The sequence below is a fragment of the Microcebus murinus genome, chromosome X, assembly GCF_040939455.1.
Source record: "Microcebus murinus isolate Inina chromosome X, M.murinus_Inina_mat1.0, whole genome shotgun sequence".
Lineage (NCBI taxonomy): Eukaryota > Metazoa > Chordata > Mammalia > Primates > Cheirogaleidae > Microcebus > Microcebus murinus.
The window spans coordinates 59,688,710-59,713,027 of NC_134136.1; the positions used below are offsets into that span (position 1 = coordinate 59,688,710).

A 24,318-nucleotide genomic window follows, 5' to 3' on the forward strand; every position below is an offset into this window, starting at 1 on the left:
AAAAAAAAAAAGGTGATACCTTTTAAAGCAAAGAACCATTGGTGGAAAAGAAGGTTGAAGACTGTGGGAAGAGAGCCCCATTTCTGAGCACAGCCTATTCAGAGATTTCCTAAGATGAAAAATGGCTTTTTTCTACAGTGAAGTCTACATTTGTACCCTCTACACAGGCCTCATGCTCCTGATGCCTTTCAATGGCACTTGGTGTTTATACACATGAAAAAAATTACAAAAGGGAATTGCGAAGTTTAGGAAGAACTGGTGCGGGAGATAGGAGGTGTGAGAGGTGTATTGAGTAGGCAGTTAATAGAAGAGCAGCCTCCCATGCACAGAATGCTCCAGATTCTTATGAGTATTTTGTTATAAAACCAGAGCTAAGGTATTCTGCAAAATGTCAGTGTAGTTGCTCATCCAGCTTTCCTAAAAATGCCTGAGGGAAGAAGTCAAGTGAACCAATCAATAGCCAGTGTTGTCAGCTGTGAATCACATAGCATTGAATAAGCCTGGGATTGAAAGATTGAAAGTATTAAAGAATATACGTGCTCAATAGAGCCTGTCTGCCTTCCTCCCTTCCTGCCTTTCTCCCTCCTTTCCTTCCTTCCTTCCTCACTCCCTCCTTTCTCTCCTCCCTCCTTCTTCCCTTCCTTCCTTCCAATTCTTCTCATTCATTCATTTAAAAATATTTATTGGATATTTCCCTCTAAAGCTTACCTCTTTTATACTTATATAGCAATGATTTTTTAAAAAATGACATCTTTCTTGCTTAGATACATTCTAACTGATTTCTTTGGTTAAATTATTTGCAGATTTGCTATTTATTTCACTTTCAAAGAAAAGCCTAAATGAACTTCCATATAAAGAAGAATGAATATTAACATTGTTACATGTCACCCTTGTGCCAGATACTATGGTAAATATTATCACCCCCATGTTTATAGATGAGGAAATTGAAGTTCAGGGAGGTTAAGTGACTTGCCTAAGGCAAATAGGCAGTTTATCCACTTGTCTGACTTTGAACCCATTTGTCTGACTTCAAAGCTTATGCAACACTGCCTCCCTAGAAGATGCTTGATTTCTACTTGCTTACATTCTACATTTTAGGAAGAAAAAAGAATTCCCAGTCTTCAAAAACATAGCCAGGCAACATAGCCAAGGTGAATATATAGATTATAAACTTTGGAGAAAATATTAGAAATATCTTATGAGGACAAGGGTTGTATCTTTGTCACTTCTATACCTCCATGGAATTCAAACTGGATTTTGTACAGTTAAGTGAATTAATTGAAATGAATTGAAAGAATCTCATATTATCAGGCTTGACACATCACTCTATTTATAAACCATGGGCTCTGTGTGGTAATCCTAGTTTCTGGATTTCTCAAGATGGCCTTGAAAGCATTCATTAAGTTATCTATCTCTATATAAAGGCATAAATGGCATCTAGTTTGTATACCTTTGGAAAGCTTTCCATATAAATAAATCCTTGAATTAGAAAAAATCAAGAATCAGAGTAGCATCACCTCCATTTATGAAAGCACCATAGTTTGATATTCAGGCTAGCTATTCTCAATAGTTTCTCTTTATGGGAACGCAACAAAAGCTGAAGACACTAGAAAATATTCCATTTGGCTTTGGAATGTATGATACTGAATTTTTCAGATGTGCTTATGCAATGCTATTTGACTTGGGCTAATATTAAGTTCGAATGAAGAATCTGCATTCTCAAAATACGCCCTAACTGGTAGCAGTCTGAGAGGATGCTTTACGCCAAGGGCTATCTGGACTGGGGAGTTAAGTTCCAATCACTTCCAAAGCGTATAATGCAGATACAAATAATTGAGGGCAGACTGTGCATTATCACTTTCTATCTCTAGACATACATGTTTACGTTATTAAACTGCAGACAAAATTTCATGGACAGAACCTTGATTTTTGTTCCATAAACATCTATTTATTATTCTGTGACCATACATCAATGTGAGAGTCTATTTCACCAGAATAAAAGTACTCTTAGCACATTCAGGAGCACAGGACACATTCTCTGACCTACACCTGTTCCAAATCCAGCACCAAAATAAAATCTTTCACACATCTTTCACAGTAACTTGTCTACGTGCAACCCACAGCTGTGAAATCTCCCTCCCCATGTAAAGTCGGGCCATTGTATCAGTGAATACTAACTGGGCCATAGCAAGACTTAAAAGTTTTTACCCACCCCAACCTACTGGACAGGGGGTGCAGCTGAGGCAAAAGTAGGAAGGTTAAGAACAAATGAGAATGTAGCCAGTCTGCAGTCTGACCTGTCTTCCCAAGCCACCCAATGTGGCATTATCAAGCAGACTTTCTAAGGCTCTGTGTGGGGTAAGGGGCAAACAATGGTGTCCTGCCAATACCCCCACTTCCCCATCTGAAATGTGCCACACCTTATCAGACAGGCTGTATTTTCTTCCACAAATCTACCATGAAGGAAATTCTTCATATATACAAAGCATTTGTCAAATATATCCCCCCCTTTGGGCCCTTCTCCCCACATCCTTCACCTCCACACCATGTGAGCTGTAGGTAAATATTATGAGCTTATTTTGAGAAGCAGACCCTAAAAGAAAACATAATTTACAAAGAGATATGGCGTTCATGTTAAAGAAGTCCTTTCAACTTTACACTTGGAAAACATCTCCCAGGCTATGCTGGGAGACTTGGTTTTTATTCTTCAGCTGCACTTGCTAAAGAAGCTAGCCTCCCAAGTGGCATTTTTAGAAATCAGTATACTGCCCAGGAGTTTCAGGCTCTTAAATAAGAAGTGCAATCCAATTTCCTTGCACTGACTAATGTACCTAGTCAAGGATGCTGGTACCTTTAAATTTGGTTAGTTGGAGTGAATTTATTGGATAGATGAGTGTCTCTATCAAAAGAAATGGAATATAAAACCTTTTCGTTTTCCATAAACCATGGTTTCTAATGGTGCTTTTAGTTATGCATCAGACCTGTGGTAGAAAAAGCAATAGCGCTCAGAAGTATTACAAATCCTGAAATATAAGAAGAAGGCAGGGCCTCTGACCATACCTAGGCCAGCAAATCATTCTAGTTAACCTTAGCACCATTTTTTTCTACCAGAATCCAGAAGCACTGTCCTTGGATATACAGGAGGAAAATATACTGGCCAGCAAGTATAGATAGTGCAGAGACAACAGGCTGGGCATCAGGAGACCTGGCCTACAACCCCACTTCTACCTCTCCCCAATGGCAGGATGTCATGACCTAATCCCACAGCTTCACTCTACCTATAAGTCTAGCCTTAGACACAGGAAGGAGACATGATATTTGAAGTGCCATATTTTATTCTAGGCTCCCTTGGGGGAATAAAAGGTGAAAATTGCTTTCTGAGTGGAGTATGTAGCGCAGGAAAAATTTATTTTCTTGGCCCATGGCTGAGTCACCTGGAATAAAAGATTAACAAGAGAAAAGCATACAAATACATTTTATATAAGTTTTATGTCACACATAATCCTTTATAAAGGAAGATTCAAAGAAATAGGGAAACCTGTGTATTTTTGTGCTGAGTTTGATGAAGAAGTGGATAGTGGTGGGGAAGTATGATTGGACAAAAAAGGTATAATTTAATGGTAATAAACTGGGGGAAACTTAGCCAGGCCTGTTTGTTCAGGCTCTTCTCTGTGTCTCTGTGTCTTCAGAGATAAGAATGTTCCTTTCCTCTGGGTATAGGATGGGCACTTCTCACATGAGGGTATGGTATTATGACCTACTTCAGAAGAAGGTCAGTTAGGTTTTACAGCCTGCTTTAGCAGAGAAAGGGTGAAGAGAAGGTAAGAGTGACCTTCCTGCTTCTACTGTTTTCTCAACTGCAAAGGTACCATATTTGAGGGTAGTGTGTCCTGAACCCTATCATTACCAAAGATTTTGAAATCATGCAAAACATTTGGTCTGATGCAATTCATATCTGTACTCCACTACTGACATGTCAAGAAACGCAGATACTCCATTGGTTAAAATCTAACCATATTCATTCTCAGTCCCCCATTTGCTGTTGGTTCTGGAAACTCTGAAGTGACAAAAAGCTCAAACTTGATCTTTCACTCTGGACTGCCAAGCAGAGTAAGAGAGCCTATATTGTAAGCTTCTCAACAATACCAATATCTGACATTTGTAACACAATACCCTACTCTGGCCCAGTCCTTCACAAATAACTCTACATCCATTCTCCATTCTCTTCAGTGAACCCTACAACGACACTCTGAGGTATACAGAGTAACCCCATTTTAGAGATAAGGAAACTGAGGCTCACGAAAGTCAAGAAATGTAAACAAGGTCACAATGTTGCTAAGTGGAAGAGCTGAGACTTGAATGCTGGTCTGTCTGACTCTAAAACCTAGGTTTTTATTTTCAATTCTGCCTCCCCCATCCCATGCCAGGGATTTCTGTCACTAGAATAGACTCTGGGGCTTCCCAGCATTGGGTGTGGCCCAGGTCTGTAGTCCTATGGACACCCCACCCATAATTCGAAAACAGTGATGATGATCATGACGATGAGAAATTCAAAAACATATTCCAAGAAAGGGCTAAAGTTGTTCAAGATAAACAGATAACTGACCTTCAATTTTAACCTAGGTTCTTGGCAGTATTTCAAATAGCTGTGAGCCAACAGTGGAATGATTTAACTCTTTGGCCTGCCAGGTAAGAGTGAATTAGTAACCACACTGAAGCACTGGATGTCAAGTTCTATGGGAGAGGCAGCTCCCTTAGTAGGTCCAGCCTGCTGCTTGCTGCCTGCAGGATGCCCCCAGACCCTGACTCCTGAATTTGGATTGTTGGGTTGGCTACAGAATCTTCTGTAATTCCTACATTTTTCTAATTCAGATGTCTAACCCCACTATATCCTTTATAGTTTCCCCCAAAATGAAGATTCCAGGTGAATTTTATGGCTATAAAATGCAACAAATTGAAGCTTTTAGCTGTACTAGCCTAAAAAGTTAGAATGTGTGTGTGTATTGGGGGGGGGTGGGCAGTGCTACCATATTAAAGTGTATCTCTGGCTCTCTCCCACTCGTAACTAACTCCAATGGATCTATTTTGCTCTTGATAAATGAAATGCATTATATTTCTTTCTGAAGAAATATATAATTCTACAACTATTACATATCCAAAATAATTAAAAAATTTAAAAATATGTACTTAAAAATAAATATGTGTGTCTCAATATTTTAATTTAAATGGCTCAAAATAGAAGAAGGAGTTGGAGGTGAAGGAGGGAGGGGGAAAAAGGGAAAAAGGAGAGGGAGAGCAGACATAGAAAGAGAAAAGTTCCCATTAGTGAGTCTGTAGCTCAGGAAAAGCCACAGACACATCATACTGCCCTCAAAAATTTGACGGGTTTTGAGGGAGAAGATGGATGCCCCACTGAATTATACTCAGATCAGCACAACTCCCCTCTCAAGAGTCACACCCGAAGCCACCAATACTCGAGGACCTCTTGAGGGCTTTTAAGTTTTATTTAATCATAGAATAACTTTTCTGCTATAACCCAGCTGATTACTCTGGTCCCAGAGAGTGCTTTTCTGAGAAATGTTGCCAAATACTTAGTTTAAATTTAGTCTTTGATCATCATCAATGGAGTCATCATAACCTTAAAGAATTAAAAATAAAACTTCCTCTGGGATTATGCAATTTAAATATCAACTCTGATCCCACCATCCACTTTGAATGAATATTACCTGTGGCATTTGTTTTGGGGTATCTTGGGGCTGAGGGTGGAGTGGGGTGGGAATTCCATAGGTTTCCAGTTAAAATAAAATGATGAACTTCAGTTCATTCTCTTGAATCATCTATTATACTGCCATACAATTTAGTTTAATTAAATCTTAAAAGTTTAAAAACAAAATATACATTGAAATTATGTGATATACAACATAAACTTTTTAATAGTAGCAACCATGCCCATTTAACAATTCTACAGGTATAATAAAAATGCTAATATATGTTAATGTTTAGTCTGTGGTTAATGTTTTGTCTTGTTAATTTCCCCAGGGCTTTTATTACTGATTTAAATCTGCCACACTACTCAACTGATTGCACTGCTTCCACAAACTGCATGGAAGTAGCTCAAATGAATACTGATTAACAGAAATGAACAAACATTTGGCTAAGCAAACCATTCTTATTATATGCTTGTAATCATTACATACATTTTCTTACAATGAGATGGGCATGGCAGGCATTTTCCACTCATTTTTCCTACAGAAAATATGCATATGAGCATTAAATTAATTTATAACCTTGTACTTCAGGAAGCACATCATTATTAATTAACTATTGATTGATCTGGATATAGAGCACAGAGGATAATGAACAGACCTGGTGACAATGTGCTTTTTTTTCCCACCCCTCAGACATTTTGCCGTGACTCATTATTAATTGCTTGACCATTAAGATAAAAGCTCACTAATAATCTGTAATGTATTATGAATCAAGCTATTTTAAGAAATCAAGTGCCATTATTTGAACATTTCATACAAGTCAGCTCTTGAAGTAAATTGGAATCCAAAAAGCAATTAATGTCCTGCAGATCAGTCTGCTGCTAAGTTGAACTAAGCAAAATATTATAGTGAAAAGAGCACACAATTTGGAGTCAGTAAACCTGGGGTTCAGTCCCAGCTCATCCTCTTAAAATTTCAATAACTCTAGACAAGTTATTTAATTTCCTTGAAACTCAGCTTCCTCATCTGTAAAATAGAGATAATAATGCCTGCTGTATCTGGCTGTAGTATGAGGATCAAATAAAACAATGGTGAAAGCGTAATGTCTCCCCCATTCAGATAGAAATCCAACTCATTCATTCTGTAAGTGGGGACTACCTACCTTCTGCAGCCTGCTTTGCATGTCAGAATCCTGGTTCAGCTGGCCAGGAACATAGGTAGCTAGATATAATAATATTTAGAGGCATTCTTTAACTGGAGATTTGTGGAAGACAGTAAAAGGGTTTGATGAGACTAGGTCTCCACTCTGAAAGGTGAGTTTGACCATGTTCAACAGTCACGTGGTCTGGTCTGGTCTGCTCTGAGTTACCCAGAATATTCTCTTCTGTTCTTCTGAGCCTGAATTACTAACAGGTGGTAGGTGGTTTTTGCTGGTTACCCCGTGTCTCTAACCTGCATGTTTGTGCCTATGGGGCTGAATGTTGTGGGAATGGGAGACAGGTTTTAAAGGCTTCTTCTGTAGAATAGACTTACATTTTACTAATTTATATTTGCCATAAATGGAATCTGAGCTGAAATTGGAACCTGCATGTCCACCTAACACTTCTTGTGCAATACCAATCTCTTCCTAGCATTAGGAGCACGTAACATAATTGTTTAATCACACATGCCCAATAATGTGGGGGTTAAAAGAGAACTTCATATAGTCAATAAACTCAATGCTGAATTCAAATACCACTCCCCTAAATCTACTCTTCTTCTTGTGTCCCCCATCCCAGTGAAATGGGATTACCATCTACTCAGTTGCTCAAGCCAGAAGAAACCAAAGCACTTCTGGTGATTTCCCACTTTTCCTCACTTCCCCACATTCAGACACTAAGTCTTGTTTTTTGTCTCTTATAAATAACTTTTAAACTTGTGCATTTTTCTTTATCCTCAGGTCTAGAATTCCATTAACTATCTATTAGAGAAGTGCTTCTCAAACTTTAAAATGCACACAAATCACCTGAGAATCTTATTCATATAGATTCATATTCAGTAGATTTGGGGTGAAGTCTGAGTTGAGTAGCAAGGCCCTAGTGCAGTGGTTCTCAAAGTGTGGCCCTAAGACAAGCAGCATCAGTACGACCTGGGCATTTGTCAGACATGCAAATTTTGGGGCCTGAACTTAGCCCTACTAACCAGAAACCGTGGGAGTGGAGCTCAGCCATGTGTGCTTTAACAAGCCCTCCAGGGGATTCTGATGTACACTCAAGCTGCAGAATCGCTGCCACATAGACCATCCTGACAGCCTCTTAATTGGTCTCTGAAGCTCCTGTTTTTACCTCCTCCAAACCATTCTTTCCAGTTCTCTGAGACCCTCTCAGGAGGTTCTAAGGGCAAACTTATTTTCATAATAATACTAAGACTTCATTTGCTCTTTTCACTCTTATTCTCTAACAAGTATACAGAAGAATTTACAACAGGCAACATGATATAAAATGATATCACTGTTCTGAAATATGTGTATTATTATTATTTTTTAATTTACACGAATTTAATAGAGATCTGTGGAACGATGAAGTTACTTCTTGTTTTACAATAAGAGACTACAAGCTTTTCCACAATTAGACCAGATTGAGTGCAGAAGCAGATATGAGAATCCAGCTGTCTACTATATCTAGGATAGCAGGTATAGGGTACAAATACATGCATTCTCAGAGGTTAACTTAATTTATACTCAGAACTTAGTGCTCTTACTGGTTATTTAGGATATACCTGCCATAATCTTTGTAACCTCATTATCATTGTTATTTTGAAATCTACACATTTTGTGTCCATGTGAAAATATACAAAGTGAATACACTTTGTAGTCTTATTTTGCAATAATATTTTAAATTTTTTAAAAATATATAATTTTTAAAATTTATCTATAACTTATTGTAGCTTTCATATTTTATTACACAATAAGATAAAATTTATTTGCAACACATTTTCTGATATTTCAGAATGGAAGGTTAGCTTCAAAAAAGGAGATTAGAAGACTGATTTGTTTAGCCCACAGCTGTAATGTCTATGTCTAACAATGCTAAAAAGGTGTGAAACTGACTTATCAGAGAGTTCTCTAACTCATGGAAGAGAGGGATCTACTCTATTGAGATTACAATTGTAATTAAGAAATAAAACTATGACAAACGCTCTTTTCCTTGACCTTACAGATACAAATAATTTATCTTATTGAGTCTAATGTGATAGAACATTTTCAACAGCATTATGGTGTTAGCTAAGTTGTACAGTCATCTGGAAATCAATCATTCAGAGTTTACAGAAAATGGAATTAAACATTTAAAGTAAATGTTATATGCTCTTTAAAAGTCAAAATTGTTTGGTAAAGCTTTTCCAAACAAAAATGTAGAAGCCACTGAAATATATTATAGGGTAAGTTATTGCAATACATGGAGAAGTACACACAATAGTGGAGAAACTAATAAACCACTATAGAGTTGGCATAGCAGAATGCCTGCTGGAAGAAAAGTCAGAAGAAATCATGCCCCTTTCCAATGAGAGAGAAACTAATTCATCAAATTAAAGATTTAGCTGCAAACGCAAAGACTTCTGGAGTTAATATCTCTTATGCAGATTGTATTTTTGCCTTACAAATGAACAAATCTACAGACACAGGGTGGAACTGTTTTGCTCTTATATTCATCTAGCACTAACTAATTATCGAAGATCTATTATATAAAAGTGTGTGTGTGTGGGGGGATGAATGGTGCTGAAATATTCTAAGTGTTAATAATATTGCTAAAACTCATGGTTTCTTCTTAAACAAATGTGATGACATTTGCACTGATGGTGCAAAAGCTACAGTGGGTAAAACTGCTGGCACCTTATCATGAGTCAAGTTAGTGACACCAAATTGCAATAATAGTCATTGTAGTTTTCATTAAGTACTTACATTTTAAAAAAAGCCAGTTTCACTTAAGAATGTACTTGAAGTGGCAGTAAAAATTAATTACATTAAATCTTGACCCTTGATTATATGTCCTTTTTTTTTTTTTTTTTTTTTTTTTTTTTTTTTTTAGACAGAGTCTCGCTTTGTTGCACAGGCTAGAGTGAGTGCCGTGGCGTCAGCCTAGCTCACAGCAACCTCAAACTCCTGGGCTCAAGCAATCCTGCTGCCTCAGCCTCCCGAGTAGCTGGGACTACAGGCATGCGCCACCACGCCCGGCTAATTATATATATATATTAGTTGGCCAATTAATTTCTTTCTATTTATAGTAGAGACGGGGTCTCGCTCTTGCTCAGGCTGGTTTCGAACTCCTGACCTCGAGCAATCCGCCCGCCTCGGCCTCCCAGAGAGCTAGGATTACAGGCTTGAGCCACCGCGCCCGGCCGTATATGTCCTTTTAATATTAGGTGTGATGAAATAGGGAGTATGCATAAAGTACTTCTGGTACACACTAAAGTATGATGGTCATCTAGAGGAAAAGCACATGTGAGACTGAGTTATGAGATGAACTAAACACTTTTTCATGTAACACTATTTTTACTTGAAAGAAAGACTGACAAACTGTTATTCAAACTCAAGTATTTGGCAGGCATTTTCTTGGAAATGAACAAAGAGAGCCTGTTACTTCAAGGAAAACAACTGACAGTGTTCATAGCCAGTGATAAATTTGCACTTTCAAGCACAAATTAGAATTTGGGAAAACTTGTTTTTTCCCATTATGAAGCTTGACAGCTTCTCAATACTTAAAGGCTTTTCTGATAAGAACAGTGGTGACACTAATGAATATGATGTTTTGATGTTGTATAATGAAGTGTGTTAATATTTGGCAGATCTGTATAACTCAGTAAGCCAGTGTCTTTCAAATGACCAATGCATCATGATACAAAATCACAAAATGGCTAATGATTCACTCAAAGTGCAAGATAGATTTTAATGTAACAGAAAATGGAAAAGTTAATTGATATGTTTGCAGCTTCCATATTGTAACTAACCTTTAAGAAACTATCACTTGCCAACTTTTTGTGTAGTATCAGAGAAACATATCCTTAATTATCTTAAAAGGGTATTAAAGCACCATTCCTTTTCCAACTGTATGTCTGTGTGAGGCTGAATTTTCCACAATTAGACCAGATTGAGTGCAGAAGCAGATATGAGAATCCAGCTGTCTACTATTAAGGCAGAAATTAAAGAAATTTGCAAAAATTTAAAACAATGCTACTCTTTCCACTAAAGTATTTTGTTTTGGGAAACATCTGTTTTAGAAAAAAAATATGTTTTTGATGACTTTATTATTAATTTTAAATGAATTGGTAAGTGAATATTTTGAAGTCCTCAGTTTTAATTTCTAATACAGTAAAAAACAATACATATAACTCACATAAACACATCTCTTTGGGGTCCTCTATAGTTTTTAAGAATATAAAAGGATCCTGATACCATAATCTCTGCTCTACACTAATACCTAGAATAATCTAAAAATAATAATTAATAAGTAAATTATAAATCAATTTAATCATTTATACATAAATATTATTTATGAATAATAATTTATTAATTGATCACCTACTATGTGTTGGACAGTGTTTTAAGTGCTGGAGACACTGCAAAGATAATGTCACTGTTTAGCTTAAAACTCTTCAGTGGCTTCCCATAGCCTTTAGGGTAAAATATATATCTGAACTTCACTTACAAGATCCTTGATAATCTTGCCCCTGAGAAACTCCTAGCCTTGTGTCTCACCCTGCTTTTATCACATTCTATGCTCAGTTCCTTCAAAGCATTATAAACCTTTACACGTAGTTTACTTTCTGCCTGGAAACCATTCTACCTGTTTTTTAAATCCCAATTTACATTTAACTTCCTTCCAGAAGCCTTTCCAATCCTCTAAGTCTGAATTCAATTCTCTCCTATAATCTCCTACAACTCTTATACTTTCTTCATCATGGCATTTATCACACAGCATTGTAATTGCTTCTTTCAGCATCTGTCTTCCTTCACAAGGCTGTAAGCTTCATGAGGGCACAGGCCAAAGCAGTCTTGCTCATTATTATATTTCCAATGCTTAGCAAAGTGTCTCCACTTATTAGATAATTAATAAATATTTGTTGAATGAATAAAAAAGCAATGAAATGCTATACAACATATAAATTAAAATATTAATAATAAGAAATAAAAAGGCACAGACTAAGGACCTAGGAAAATTCTCTCTCACATAAAACCAATGAGAAAACTGGCAAAAACTGTCAGAACCAGCTTCTTCATAGCTCTGGAATTTAACAAAAGGCTTGCAGCAATCTGAGGAGCATTATTTTATTCAAGAAAATGGCTGAATCTCAGTAACAACAGTGAGCTTTGTGGCATTTTAACTTCCCTATTTCCATTATCCTTCTCCAGCCCTGAGGTAGTCTTAAAAACTAACAGCCTACACTCATGGTAAATCTGGTATCCTGGCCACTGAAGGGGGCAGAATGGGGCTGGAGTTCCTTTAAAGCTTCAATTCCAGTGAACTGTCATTATTTGATCTGTCTAATGGTTACCCATTTGCAAGGCTGTCTTTATTTGAACTGGTGTGGTGCTCACCAGTGCAAAAGCTTTTCCCCCAGGTACATTTGTTGAAATCAATTGGAGGCAGTTATTTAACTTTTCAGCTGCCTCAGGGAAGGGGAAAATAGTTGGAGCAAATAATAGGCTAACTAAAAAGTTTAAAGGAAGATCTGGGGAATGAGATGCCCATAGGGCTATAAAAACTCCTACATATTCCTGGGGATCTAGTAGGTCACACTCAAGCACAGGGCTGTGTGGATGCCCAAGGCTGGACTTACGCTCCTCAAGAAAGACATGAGAAGGCCCTATGCCCTAATTTCTGGCTGACCTTGAGGTTCTGTGCAAGCAGGAAGTGAAAGCTAACAGAGTCACCAACAACTAGACTAGAAAGTTAAAGTTGCAACCAACACACACACACAGCCTCTCAGCAAAGACTGAGAAATTCGTTGGTTCCAGACATTTAAGGAAATAACTGTACAATCAATCATTAATTAATTACCACTAATCTAACTGAACAAAGACTTCTGTAGCTATACATGACAAAGAATACAGGCTTTATAGAATTGGTTCAGAAAAGTCACAAAGAAATAACAACCACCACCATTATAATAAAAGCCAATAACAAAGCATGTGGAAGTGGGTGAATATGATTTTCAGAGGTGCTACATTATATTATTTAAATATACAGTTTTCACAAATAGTTATAACACATGCAAAGAAATAAGAAAGTGTGGACCATACATAGGGGAAAAAAATGAGTCAACAGACCTTGTGTCTGAGGAAGCCTAGATGTTGGACTTATCAGACAAAAATTTTAAATCAGCCATTTTATATATGATAAAACACTTAAAAGAAACAAATGACCAAATGACTAAAGGGAAGTAGGAGAATGATGCCTTGCCAAATAGAGAATATAGACAAAAACATACAAATTATAAAAAAAGAGCCAAATAGAAATACTGAAATTTAAAATTATAATAACTGAAATGAAAAATTCATTAATGGGGCTCAGTAGCAAATTTGAGCATGCAAAAGAAGGAATCATCAAACTTGAATATAGGTCAGTTTAGATTATCTTGTCTGAGGAAGAAAAAGGAAAAAGAATGAAGAAAAATGAACTAAGCCTCAGAATCCTGTAGAACACCATCAAGTGTACCAACATATATATAATGGAAGTTCCAGATAGATGAGAAGAAAAGGAAGAAATAATATTTGAAGAAATAATGGCTGAAAACTTCTAAAATTGGATGCAAAACATTAATCTACATATCCACAAAGCTAAATGAATTCCAAGCAGGACAAACACAAAGAAATCCACAGTAGACACATTATAATCAAACTGCCAAAAGACAAAGAGAGAATCTTGAAAGCAGCAAAAATGACTGATTACATTCAAGGGATCTCAATAAGATTAACACTTGATTTCTCATCAGAAAGTAAGGATACAAGAAAGCAATGGGATGATATATTCAAACCACTGAAAGAAAAAGACTGTCACCCAGAATTCTATGTCCATCAAAACTATCCATTAAAAAAGGTGAAATTAAGAAATTTCCAGATAAACTGATAGTTTTTCACTACCAAATATGTTCCACAAAAATATTTACGCAAGACTAGACAAAGTCTTTCAGTATGTAATGTAAAGATACCAGCAACTTAAATCCACAAGAAGAAATAAAGAATACCAGTAAAATTTACTATATAGGTTGATATGGAAAACAGTGTAAATATATTTTTGGTTATAATTTTTTCCCCAATTATCTGATTTAAAACACAACTATGGAAACAATAATTATAAATTTGTGTTGATGGACATGCAATGTATAAAGAGGTATGACAATAATAGCACAAGGAGGGGAGAGGGAATGAAGCAATGTAGGAAAAAGGTTTCTGTATGCTACTGAAATCCAAATTAGATTGTTTTAAAATGTTAGTTGTAATCCCCAGGGCAACTACTAAGAAAATAGTTCAAAATATATATAGTAAAAAAAATAGGGGAATAAAACCAGTATACTAGAAAATAACTATTTAATATAAAAGAAGGCAATAATGAACAAATAGAGGAAGAAATAAGACATCTAGAAAATGAGTAGCCAAATGACATACGTAAATCTTACCTTATTTCATTACTTATTTATAAATTATTTAATTATTTATTAAATTACATTAAATGCAAATGGATTGAACTCTGCAATCAAAAGGCAGAGATGGGCAAAATAGATTTAAAACAACATGGTACAAGTCTATACTGCCTACAAGAGACACATTTTAGATTCAAAAACATAAGTAGGTTGAAAGTAAAAGGATGGAAAAAGATACACACCATACCAACTATAATCAAAAGACATCTAGAATGGCTGTACTAATATCAGACAAAATAGACTTTAAGATAAAAACTGTTACTAGAGACAAGGACATCTTAACACTAATAAAAGTGTCAATACATCAAGAAGATATAATAATTATAAATATATGTGTACCTTAACAACTGAGCCCAAAACACATGAAGCAAAATTGCCAGAACTTAAGGGAGAAATAGATAATTCAACAATAATATTCAGAGTCTTCAATTCCCTACTTTCAATAATGAATAACACAAGTAGGCAGAATATCAACAAGGGAATAGAAAACTTGAACAACACTATAAACCAACTTGATCAAACAGCCTTCTATAGAACACTCCATGCAACAACAGCAGACCATATCTCTCAAGTGCATGTGGAACATTTTTCAGGACAGGGCATAAGTTAGGCCATAAAACAAGTCTCAATACATTTAAAATGTATGAAATCATACAAGTATGTTTTCTGACCACAATGAAATGAAATTAAAAAAATAACAGAAGGAAATTAGGAAAATTCACAAATATGTGGAAATTAAAAACACACACTCCTAAATAGTCAATGGGTCAAAGATGAAATGACAAGGAAAATTAGAAAATACTATTAGATGAATGAAAAAAAACCCACAACATACCAAAAGTTATGGGATGTAAACAAAGCAGTATTTAGAGGGAAATTTATAGCTGTAATGTCTACATTCAAAAGAAACAAGATCTCAAATTAATAACCTAACATTCTACCTTAAGAAATGAGAAAAAAGACAGCAAAGTGAACCCAAACCAAGCAGAAGGAAATAATAAAGACTACAGTAGAAATAACTGAAGTAGTGAACGAAAAATATTAGAGAAAATAAATGTAACTAAAATCTGGTTCTTTGAAAAGATCAACAAAATTGACAAACCTTTAGTTAAACTGCTAGAGAAAAAGAGAAAAGTCTCAAACTACTAAAGTCATGAATGAAAGAAAGAATATTACTAGTGATCTCACAAAAATAAAAAAGGATTATTAGGGAATACTATGAATAACTTTACACCAACAAAGTAGATAACTTAGATAAAATGGACACATTTCTGGAAAGACTCAAGAAGAAATAGAAAATAAATAGACCTATAAATAAAGAGATTGGATATATAATAAAAAGCCTAGGACCAGATGGCTTCACTGGTTTAAAGAAGCATTTAAAGAAGAATTAACACCAATCCTTCATAAACTCTTCCAAAAAATGGAATAGGTGGAACACTTCCCAACTCATTCTATGAGGCCAGTATTACGCTGATACCAAAATTAGACAAAAACATTACAAGAAAAGAAAACTATAGACCAATATCATTTATGAAGATAGACTCAAAAATCCTCAACAGAATACTAGCAAGCCAAATCGATTAACATATCCCTGAATTTGGACCCCTATCTCACACCACATACAAAAATTAATTCAAAAAAGTTGAGACCTAAATTTAAGTGTTAAATCCATAAAATTCTTAAATGAAAATATAGGTGTAAATATTAGTGACTTTGGTTCTGGCAATGTTTCCTTAGATATAACACTGTACAAGCAACTAAAGAAAAAAAAATGGATGAATTAGACTTCGTAAAAATTAAAGCACTTTTGTACTTCAAAAAACATTATTAAAAAATGAAAAGAGAACCTACAGAATGAGAGATGATGTTCTCAAATCATATTTCTGGTAAGGGTCTAGTATTCTGACTAAATAGAGAACTCTTACAACTCAACAATAAAATAATAATATACATACAGATATAGTCCCTTTCCAGTTTGTCAATTATCTGATACTAATATGCACCTGTACTGCATTTTTCATAGCTTGTTGCTATTCATATGTTTGTTGCTATTCATTATGCACAATTAAGTCTTGAGTATGATTGAAGATGTAGTTTCTGGGAATGCATGGCATATAAAACCAGGGCTGACTACCATGCAACATTACATACAACCCTATCACAGAACCCCAAATCACATGCAACAACAACATCCCTGCCATCTCAATTTACAAGAAGTTTCAAAGTACATGATATATAGCACAATATGTCAGGAGAGCCCAATTTTGGATCTTATTTTCTCACTGTCACTAAATTCTTACAGGCTACAGGAGTACTAGATGGGTTAAAAGGGGAAAATGTTAATGTGCAACATATGTCATTTTCATACTCCATTTCTCATGCAAATAGTAAAAAGCACTGTATTTAACCAGGCATCATTCCTAAAATTGTATGGGAAGCTGTGTACCTGTTAGGCAACAGCACTGCTGTCGGATAGTTCCGACTGTAACTTCAGCCAACCCAATTAGTCACAGTTTATCTAAATGAAGACATCATTTCTGACCAATACCTTGGGTCTCTGCTGATTGCCCTGTATTGTAGACAGACCTCTGTTGATTGGTTTTAGCACAAGTTATAATCAGAATTGCTCATAAACACTTCTGAGATGAATTTTGAAAAGGATATGATTGAAAGGAGAGAAAAATCAGGTGAATTGAGAAGAGTGTGACCCCTGAACAGAAATAGTACACAGAGACTCATCTTGCGCATTTCCCTCTGTGACAGCAGCATTGCACATTGATATGATCCCAGCCCTTCCTCTCTACAGATGCTATTTTCACTCTCTCCTCCAATCTCTTCTTTTCTTCCACCCAGGACTGACTTCTCTCTTTGCTCTTTTTATTAAGGAGGCGACACTATTGTGGAAGCTTGTCATTTTTACCCCCTAGGATTTGCACAACTCCAGCTGCCCTATAAAACTTTGGGCATTATCTACAATTGGATTCCCCTGATGCCTTCCACATGTCTAGAGTCACAGATACTTGGGCTGGCAGGAACTGTCTGACCAGTAAGGGCAATATCTCTTTTACAGGTAGGGAACTGAGGCCCAGAAAAGGGCAGGGACTTGCACATGGTCTGCTTCTGGAATTCTACTTGGGTTAAATTTTACTTTCAGCAAACAGATTTCAGAGGCTTTCCCAAACACACTGTGTTCTAAATCCAAACAGAAATGGCATCTAGATGAGTTTCTGTTTTGTGTTGCCTGTGCTCCTTGCCCCCACCATTAGTGTGAATAATTAAGAGATAGCTGTTTTATTGCTTTACAGACCATCCAAGAACTGAGGGGATTCCAGACTAGTTTCATGAAATATGTATGATAGGCATGCTCATAATTAATGCTGGGCAAAGCCCTTTATTCTTTACAAAACACTTGTCCATGTTACATTATCACAAAGGAGCTTTGTAACCAGCCCTGTGAGGTAAGATATCATTCTTATTTTTACCATCTGAGGTTCCAAGAGGTTAAGTGATTGTCCAAGGTCACATAACTAGTAAAGGACAAAATAGGGCCTTGAAACCAGGACCTATCTAGAACTCCAAAGCCTAATGTGTTTGCTCGGAGTCTTTAGTCAAGGTAATCCATTGGAAGTAACTGAGGATCAGAGTCACCTAGCTAAAGGTTGATTACTTCAGAAACTGTGGTCCTCCAGAAGATGGAAAAAATGATGAATAGGAAGAAAAACAGCTCTGGCCAAGTGTTTTCTCTATTTCTCCCCTAAAAATGAATGGTCTCAAGTAATACCTATATTGCAAGAATCTCCAGTTAGACATGGGGGTTAAAAAGCGGGGCTTCGTTTTCTTTATGCTGAAGAGTAATTAGGACTTTGGTTGAAATGCATCTTAGGGGGCCCCAATTTGAACTTTAAAAGCCATTTATCATTCTGTCTGAGGCACTGAATTAGGGGTGTGAATGTCCAGGGCTACAGTGTTAGCCCTGCTACTGAGACTACATGCCATTGGTAAGGTCCCTTCTTTTCTCTGGGCCTCAGTTTCCTCAACTACAGAATGAAAGAGGTTGGATTAAACAATTGCTTCCAACTCTGGCATCTTCTAATTCTATGTTTTATTTTTTATTTTTTTGAGACAGAGTCTCACTCTGTTGCCCGGGCTAGAGTGCCGTGGCATCAGCCTAGCTCACAGCAACCTCAAACTCCTGGGCTCAGGCAATCCTTCTGCCTCAGCCTCCGGAGTAGCTGGGACTACAGGTGTGTTCCACCATGCCTGGCTAATTTTTTCTATTTTTTAGTACAGATGGGGTCTCACTCCTGCTCAGGCTGGTCTTGAACTCCTGGGCTCAAACAATCCACCCGCCTAGGCCTCCCAGAGTGCTAGGATTATAGGCGTGAGCCACCATGTCCAGCCTCTTCTAATTCTATGGATCTAAAAGCAGGACTGGTGCAAGATCTGGTGCAAATGGAAGTAACTTCCCTTTGAAAGTAGATGTCTCCTTTTCCCATCATCCTGCCATGTTGTCCCTGGAGATTTTTCAGTAGCCATAACAAAGTTAAGTGAGACTTGGACAAGAACTTTGTTCCTTGTGCCACAATCTTTTAATAGGTTTCATAATTGAGCATAGTGACTGTGACAAATAATAATGAAAAATAAAGAAATAGCAGTTTGGGGGACCACACATGGGACTCCTGATAGACACCATCATATCAGGTACTCTCCTAACACATTACCTAGGGCAGCTGGGGCCCAGAGCAGATTCGGGGGTCAAACCACAGAGAGTCTTTTATTGATTTCAAATGTCCTTTTATGGTGCCCAGAATGTTGTAAATAGAAATAATCTCAGTTCTGCTACTGGCTCAACTTGAACAAATCATTTAGCCTCTCCAGAACATAGGAGAATTTTCAAAGCAATTTGATTCCAAGGGGAAAAAAAAGGTGCTTTCAGCAAGATTCCTATTGTAACATCAGATTCTTCCCATGTGGGGACTGCTTAAACAGAATTAGTGATTCCTATTGTGTTGGTGCCACACTTGGGATGGCAGCTAAATGATCCCATTTGTACTAGGGATACCTGTAACATATTGTTCCACTTGAAGAAAAATCAAATTACTTCATTTTGTAGTCAATTTACAGGGATTGAGAGCAGAGCCTCAAAGACATAGGTCCAGAGAAGGGCAAATGTGATAAAGAAATGAGTTATTGTGAATATGACCAAAGAAGAAAGGGAGGAGAAGCAACACTTGGCTACATCTCGCTGGTGTTAATAATTCTTCCAGCTCTTCCAAGAAGTCAGCTCCCAGCCTTTTACCAAGAGGAAGAGAGACAAAATGAGATTCTCACCCTTTACAACAAAGGCACAGATACTACTGTCAGTAACACTGCCATTGAGAACAGGCAGCTCAGACACTAGAAGTCCAATAGAGTCACCGGGAAAAGACAAGATGATGATTAGCTTCTTTTGTATTGACTTTCCTTTAGCAACTTTTGATTAACTGACAAATCAGCAGGCCTCTTGCTAGCATCATGAAATTACATATATCTGGAGCCAAGGAGGGAGTGCAAGAGTGGACACATGAGTGCTCTATCTGCTCAGTTTTATTAAAAAGTAATTGCTTGGTGCTAAGAAATATCACAAAAGATTGCTTTTCTAATAAAGGCAATCTCTTCATTCTCTGTTTGCTTATCTAGGTTTCTGTAATACACAAAACAGTATCTGCCTCATGTCTTGCTATCCTGCCAGAACTAATAACATACATGAATCAGAAATGGATTGTTTTGATCTGAACATTGGCAGCTCAGTAACAAAAAACACACTAGCATTCAGGTTACAACTCTTGTGCAAAAGGCCTCTGGGTAAGCCTCCCTTAAGACAATTGTCTCAAATATCAACTCCAAGGTAGGGAATCTGGATTAATGAGTCATTGTAAACATTTAAAAACAAATAATTGAATAAAGGTAATAAAGACAAGGAAGTAGCAATGACTATATGAAGTTAGCATTCAGTTGTCTGGATCATTCCATAAAAATATTCCTTGTACAAATGTCCAAAGAGCAAACCAGGCTGTTAAAAATTCCCTGGAGTCTTTTTGCTGCCACTTAATCATTCACTTCCTTAGTTACTCATCTACCTGATGTACCAACTCTCCCATTCTCTTCTCACTGGGTCCCTCTCAGTAGATGGTCACTTTCCTATCACTCTACCTTCCTACTCTTGATCCCATGTGCTCAAATATTCCTTCTTCCCTTCTCTCCACCTGCTTCCATGGTTATAAATCTTTCTGTTGGCTCTTGTTTCTCCAAAAAAAGAAAAAACAAAAACAAAAACAATAACGAATGGCCTTGTTGAATTGGCCACTGAAAAATCTGGGACAGCCAGATTTTTGCTCTTCTTATCAGGAATTCCCTCCACACCTAACTTTCCTATCTCCTGATTTCCCCCTCTTTGTGTATTGACTTCATGACTGACATATGTATACACCTTGCATTTGCTCCTACATTATAGACGCAGCAACATGGGCCAGGAGGCAAGATGTTTGACTTGAGCTCCCAAAACATGATATCTGGCCCCACGTCTCCTGCTTTTTCTCAAAGGAAAAGAACATGTTACTCTTCTGAGACTCAGTTTCTTCATCTGTAAAATGAGGGAAATAATAAGTTCTGCTTTATGTGGTTGTGGTGAGGGTTAAATGAAAGAATGTATATAAAGTGTTTAGCATGAAGCTTGGTACATAAAAGACACTCGATAAGCAGCAGTTTCCTTTACCCCATCTTTACTACATGTCCACCCTCTCACCTGAGCCTCTAACCTTACCTAAAATTTAAAATAGAGATACAGGGTACCTCTTAACATAGTTCATATTCTTCCAAAAAGCTCTTACCTGCCAATCTCCAGATTCCTGTTCTCTCCTCTACATCACATCTCCTCAAACTTGTTTGTGGTTTCTTCATTGGTAAAACAGTGGGATTGGACTAAATGATCCCCAAGGATCTTGTAAGCAGCCACTATGGCTACATCCTGTGTTCGAATGCTTCTTAGGTAACCAAATATTATAACTACTTCCTCATAAACAGGTTAGATAATGATAACACATCATATAAGACATTATAGGTAATTATTAAGGGCATTTTTGTACTGGATTATTCTCTGATTAGGGGAAAGTGCATAAGAAATAGTTGAAGAAAAGATATTTGTTGTTTAAACGAAAATCTCTGGAAAGTAAATACTTATTACTACAATCTAGATGAAACCTTGGCCTTTTGATTAAAAACATAGAACTGACATATGGTGCCTTCCCATCCCCAGGGAAGCAAGCCTTGTAGGTTCTATTTATTTGCTTCTGAAAGTTTGATTGAGTTTCCCCTTTGAGTCCTGTAGCCTATCCTAAAGGCAAGGGAAAGGTATAAGGCTGGCTTTAGTTCTCCCTATATGCAAACAACTACACTTCCATGTCAGTGGCCTATATGTCAATGAAGGCCCCTTTGGCTTCACTTCCTAGAGCAGCTAAAGATCTACATCTGGAGACAAAATACCCTATAGCCGGTTTTCCCTTAAAAGGAAATTGCAGTCTGTTCTCACTAGTGCATTTTTCTTGAAGATGAATAAGCCAGAGAAGGAAGGTGGAGGAGAAGGGAAGGAAAGAAGGAGTGATGGGGTGGAGGAGGAGACAAAGGAGGAAGAGACTTTAGAAAGGAAGCACAGTTATCTTTGAAGATATATTATTCTCATATGTGAGTCAGAAGTCATTATATAAATCTCTGTTGTTGCAAAGAGTTTATATAAAACCATTCTGACGCTTGAGTTTGCCCAATTCTACCCCTACTAATTTAAAGTTCACCAGTCTAGCCTAGTGGCCTCTTAGCATCATTCTATGCAGGCCATTTGGCTTAATGTCTCCTTTAGCAATGTTCTCCAAAAACAAAGATTGGCTATGGCTTGACTTTTTAAACTATGCATCCAATTTGAGACAATAAGTACATTTCACTGTGGAAGCTAGCAATTAGCTATTTGTATGTAATTTATGATTAAATATAACCTGAGCCTTGAAGGGCAATATGCTGAAAAGCTGTGCATTAGCTTTTCCACCAGTGACTTCACAAAGGCTTTTTTTTTTTTTAAGTTACTACTCATAAAACTCAAGCAGAAAAATTATTGATGATGTTCAGGTCTCATAATTAGTTCTACATTCCCCTATTAGCAGTCTAAAAGCAAAGGTATAGTATTACAGAGAGTAGGTTTTTCAGAAACAGGACTAATTTTTTCCCTTCCTGACCCGTCTTTTTTTTTCTTTTCTGGAAATAGTCCAGGCCCTCCCAGACTTACAAGCTCCTGTTTCCAAACCTCCCATATATGTAAGTGGCTGATCCAGTGTGGGAGGCCTGACCTCTTCAGCCACCATTTTGCCCTCTGCTGCCAGAACCATCTTTAGTGGGCCTTGGGGAAAGGCAGTATAATGGAGTCCTTTCTTCCAGCGTCAGTGTTGGGTCTCAGGATCTAGGTGGTTTGGTATGGCACAGGATATGTGTCTGGGCCACCTGATGAGTTCTGGACTGGAGTCAAAAGAACCTCTTCTCTGTTGGGGGCTGATTCTGGTGTTATGCCTTATACTAATCATTCACTATAGTCTGTAATGTACGTGTGCTGTCTGATGCAGCAGTAGTCAGCATTTTCTTCAGACACAGTTGCTGCCTTGTGACTTGATAAGAGGCCTGAGTTGTTGCACATAAGCAAATGCTCCCAACTCCCACATGGAGGGCCCCCGTGGTGAGAGTCTGGAGGCCATGAGAACAAGAACAAGAAGCACTCTCCCAAGAACTGGCCCCAGATTGATGGTTGGTAGTCAATGACGGGTAAGACTCCCCATGGGGGGGGGGCAACCTAAAACAGGCACAACTGTGGGGGCCAGGGAGGAGCCAGCACCTGGGATTGAGACCAAGAAGCACTTCAAATGGCTGCATTGTTTTATGTTGCCTATCTCAGCCTTGGCTTTTGAGCTGTGTCCGGCACCTTAACTTTAGTAACTGTTTTGAGGTCTGAGACCATGGGAAATTGTTCCCTTTTGATACAACTCTGGAATTGACTGATATCGCTGCTATGCTTAGATGCTCACGTACAAGGAACTAACCTTGGGTCTGGGGGGGGGTATAAAAATAAAGTGACTGGTGCATTGATCACTCGAGTCATTGTCATGTCCATGTGTGTCTCTGTCGTTATTTTATGTTCTGTGTCATCCCCTGTCCTGTAATCGGGCCACGGCACTTCTCTTCACTATTCCTTAGCCGCCACCAAGCCCCAAGCTTCTGTTGTTCCTTGCCACCAGTCATTTATTTCTCACAGACCCTTTCCTTATCCCTTTGGTGATTAGAAGAACTTTCATTCAGGGGAAATTCCTCCAGGATACCTTCCCTAACATTCCCAGTCTGCGTTAGACAATACTTCCTTAATCTGTGCTCTCATAATGCCTGTGCATTGGCCAATCTCTGTTTCTGTGACTATATCCCTGGCTTCAATATGAACTCATTTGAGGGCAGGGGCTTGCTTTTTCATCTCTCTATCTATATCACATACCCAGTGCAAAACATATGAAAAGTACTGAACAAATACTCATTGAATATATGGATGGAGCAGTGTCATTAGTAATATTGGCCACTGCCACTTAGTCAAGCATTTGCTACTGGGGAGAAACCTTATCAAATGAAGTCAGTTCTCTGAAATTAACCAGGTAACAAAAGAATCTTCATACATATTGTTAAACATTTAAGATGTAACATTCAAATGTTCTTTTTTAATCCATATTTTAAGCATTAGTTTAATTAACACTGACACTTTGAAAGTCCTAGAAATAATCAGAATCATTAGTGTCAGCCTAACAAAGGTATAAAGAAAGTTTCTGTAATGTAGACCAAACTGCTTTCACAAGATTGCCTGAAAATAAATAGCTCA

General features: G+C 37.3%; 1 protein-coding gene across 1 annotated transcript in view; it reads right to left on the bottom strand.

Moving 5' to 3' along the window:
• GPC3 (glypican 3) overlaps positions 1 to 24,318 on the bottom strand; it is a 413,275-nt gene that overhangs the window by 145,898 nt on the left and 243,059 nt on the right. The window lies entirely within an intron of this gene.